The sequence below is a fragment of the Dendroctonus ponderosae genome, unplaced genomic scaffold, assembly GCF_020466585.1.
Source record: "Dendroctonus ponderosae isolate FM_Combo_2020 unplaced genomic scaffold, Dpon_F_20191213v2 Dpon_F_20191213_1, whole genome shotgun sequence".
NCBI classification, from domain to species: Eukaryota; Metazoa; Arthropoda; class Insecta; order Coleoptera; family Curculionidae; genus Dendroctonus; species Dendroctonus ponderosae.
In genome coordinates, this window is record NW_026017110.1 from 33,822,425 (window position 1) to 33,826,969 (window position 4,545).

A 4,545-nucleotide genomic window follows, 5' to 3' on the forward strand; every position below is an offset into this window, starting at 1 on the left:
TTTTTTAATAAGTATCTATAAACGGTTTGGAAATAAATACGTACCAGCAGAAAACGAGGGAATAAACGACCGTTTCTTAGCTTAGATAAAGACAAATACATGATTCTTAGATGTCTGTCTCTTTTAAAACCAAAGACGAGTTCCGCCACAATAGTACATAAATAACGTTGGCGAGCGTCAGACCGTCAATATTTTCTCAATTTTGATTGGTCAGATAAGCTGGCAACAGTGCTTGCAGGGACTGCGTGTTCTCTGGCATTCCCTATCATTCAAGAATACTATTTTTTTACGCTAGGGATCGTGAGCGAGGAGCGACTCCCTGTGATGCTCCCGGGGATACTCCCTTCTCTCAAAGTCAAGAATAGACACACAGAACAGCAGAAATCTACCATAGGAAAACATCTCGACAGGTATAATTTGGATGGTGCGTTAAGCAAATATGCGCGAGAGGTCGCTCACGCTCTCTCTGAGTATGGCACGAAGAAGTTTTTTTAAAATAACCTTTTGCTTCTTTTTTACCAAAAGTCATTTATATTTTCAATAACAAGATCTGAATTTTCAATAACTGGTTTCTGAATTTTCGATAACAGGTATCTGCATTTTCAGTTACGTGTGTGGAAAAAACTTCAATTACATTTGACTGAAAATTCAACTAGATTTTTTTACTACTATACGTACGGGTATAATACGGGTGATACAAAATTGGCGTCATTCCATTTAAGGGGTGATAGAGGCTCCCTTGGGGAGTACCAGAAAAATATTGAAAATTTCTTTTTCGAAAATGTCTAGAAGATGAAGATCGAATTTCAACTTTGTTATTAAGAATTATTTTGAAAAAATCCCACGTTGGATTGGCAGCCTATTGGAATACTTAAGCCTTCAAAAAGAAAAATTACGATCTTTGCTTCAAATTACGAAAATTTTTGATATCAAAATAGTTTCTCTTCTACAATTTTTTGACGAAAAGGCAACGCGGCAATGATGTTTTTTGTCTTTAACAGATAGTTACAGGTGGATAGCCTTTGTCAATAATAACAACAATTTGTCAAACTGTGACTTACTTTGAATTTCCTTTCTCGAATTTGCTGATATGCGATTAGTTCACGGCAAATGCTACAGTAACATAGCAGAAGCTGAAAGAACTCACGCCAACAAAGGGCGAGGAGAGTGGTTACAGGAAGATAGTGGACGAGGGGTTAGTTCCAGGGGCACTCAGAGCACAATAACTGACACTTTCCCAAGCACCAAATAAATACCGAGGAGGGGATACATTCCTACTACGTTTGTCTGATACACACAGTACAAAGGAGCACACACATGTACAAATGGAGCAGGAGTTAATTAACTGAAAAGGAGATTACACAGGCACTAGCTTGTTTGGAGTTAACCATTCAAATATTTGGTGTTATATGGATTATTTATGTAAATACAAACATAGACAAGTTTCTGACACAAAACCCCGCAGAATTCGAGGTTATGGGAAGAGGTTGACATTTCGTCAACAAATCTTGTTAAATTTACCGTTTATTCTTGTCTATCTTATTGTCACTCTGTATAATTCCATGGTTACCGAAGTTTTAAATAATTACGAAGCAACAGGTATTTGCGCAATGTTAATTAGGCAGATTACCTTGAAAAACATTGCTGTCGTATTTCTGATATAGTTTTTTGCAAATTTCTCAGTTTTTAGTAGCAATTAATTTCTTTTACTATTTTTTCTGTACTCCTATAACAGCGCCAGACAACACCTCCAGAGGAATGACGCCAATTTTGAATCACCCTGTATATATGTGCATGTGGATTATATATCAATTACAGGAACATGTAGTTACTTTGTGCTCAAATGGTCGCTTGGTGTTTCTGCTACGGCAGATATTTTCCTTCTGCTCATTTTTCGGGACTCCGATACTTTAACTATTTTGCGACAAGGTACTGTAATAAGCCCAAGACCTGTATAGGGCCTTTATAATTATTCCCATCGAGAAAATAACAACTGCATACAAAGGCACCAGGGCCAGGATCTAAAGATTTCTCCTAAAAATCATTTTCAAGTATAACATACGGTTTACAAATAACAATATAAGATTTACTAATCGTATCAACTTTATCCATCGATTTCGAGTGGGTGGGTGTATCATAATTTTTATATTCAGGAGCCCAACACATAATCATTATTCTATAATATTTAAATACAAATAACAAGTTTTAACACAGTTACTAATACGAAACCTGCTATCCGTTTTACGTTTACATCAAGTTTCAGGTTACCAAGACATTTTCATCGAAAATAAAGAAAACCGCTAATTATTACGTTATAATTTCAATGTAGAATCGTTACTAAGACACTCCTAAATGCAAATACATACCTTAGAATACCTTACCTTTTCTTCACTGTTAAGATAATCAGCACACTTTGGAAACTTCGTATCTAACTCTAATGCAAATTTGCTTTGCTTAGATACAGTCCCTGAATATGTCTAATTTGTGACGTCACCACTTATGGAGCGTATGGTGAATGTTATGAGCCGCATTCAGGAATTTTTGGTTTTTTCTTGGCGAATTTTTGAAAAATCCGTGTTATCCAAGGACCAATCGCTTCGATTTAGTTTCTGACAAAATCCTGAAGACTCCCAAAAATTTTCTATTAAAGTGAGGTTTTCTCTTTCGGGTGATATTCTAGTCAGGCTCCAGAGATTTTTGGTTTTTTCTCGAAATCAAAGGGCAATCGCTTCCTCTTAGTAACTGAAAACTTCCTGGACTCCCAGAAATTCAAAATTTCATCATACGATTTTATGAGTGAAGCATTAGGTACAATTGTCAACGTTTCTTCTGATGCGTTATCATCAATACTCATGGCTGTAGTATCAGAATGAAACGTTTTCTTTTCAGTCTGTACCATATGGTCCATATTCACAAATTCTTCTGCATCTGGATCACTTGCATTAAAGGCAGTTATGCATGACGCATAGTTCAGCTAATACTGACAAACGCAGTTCATTTTCCGGATTATAATCTTGTGGAATTTCTCCTGCAGTCATCTTGAATCCAGCTTTTATAAAATAATTCTTGACTGTTGCAGAATTTACTTTATTCCATGCCGTCTTTATGAAATATAAAAGCTCTGATCCATTGAGGGACTTTGACAGCTCAAGCAAATATTTGTAGGCGTCAATTTTAGTTAAAACATGTTTTAGAATAAGATCCCTATAAGTTCTTAACGATATTTTGGTTTCAGGGCTGACATAGAAGTGGTGGATGGAGACAAAAATATAACTTTTATATTTTTCAGTTTCAGTTCGCAAAGATGACATCCTGCATTATCTAGAAATAAGAGCACTCTTCTTTCCTTTTTATCAAACAAACTTTTTCTTGTTTAATTTCCAAATTGCCGGGAAATTCTCGATGACGATATTTTTCAAAGCACGCGGCCGAGCTGATTTTTCTGCTGATTGTTGCGTGAAACAAAATGGTGAATTTTTCTTTAGACAACTTTACCGCCGGTGCAGCTCTCATAAATATGAGATATTAAAATTAATATTGAAAAATTAAAGCTTTGTCTGGTAATGCACGAAAGAAAAGTCTGCATTGAATACGTCCTCCCAAAACATCTAAAACTGCGAATTACTGAACATGCGAGGGAATTCCCCGAATGAAAATGGCATATTTTCGATAACGATTTTATTCTTCGGTCGCATAGACCCATTTTCATCAAGCGATCTTAAACCAGTTTAACGTCTGAAACTCAGTTTGACGCACGAAATGGACTTCACCAGAACCTTAAACTTAGTTTGTGCTTAAACGCGTTTAAAGAAACGAACTGACCGATTTTGGGCGTTTATAGCTTTAAACGCCGTTTAAAGTATGGCGCGTTTCTTTTACTTACTCTATGATGCACAAACCGTGCATAAACAAAGCAAGCTTTAAAATTTTAAGGTTAGTTCGAGCAGAAAGTTTGGGTTAGGGCTCGGAATCAAACTCGAATAATTCGAGTATTCGAAAAGCGAATAATTATGTGTAGTCTTAACTCGAATATTCGAATATTCGAAAAGCGAATAATTATGTGTAGTCATAACTCGAATATTCGAATACTCGAAAATTCGAATATCAAAATATTCGAATATTCAAATACTCGAATACAACAACATTATCAAACTCACTAGGTGCAAATATATTTATATGCACTTTGTATACTCTTATAAAATAAATTATTCATATTCTACAAGCATTTAAACAAATACCCATATAACTACAAGCAAATGAAAATAATCATATTTACTCTCCTGCAAATGAATGTAAAATTACGTCTCTGTGTTCTGGTGATACGCGTCATCAACTTTTCCGCGGTGTTACAATTAATGTGCCGACAATGGCACTTTTTTATCCGTTGCGGCTAGTTGCCAAAAATGATGAGATACGATTTTTCTTCTTGGAAAACGGTGAACGGAAAACGAACACTCGAATATCTAACGAATACGAATAGAAATACTCGAATATTCGAATACTCGATTATTCGAATATTCGTTAGATATTCGAGTATTCGAATAA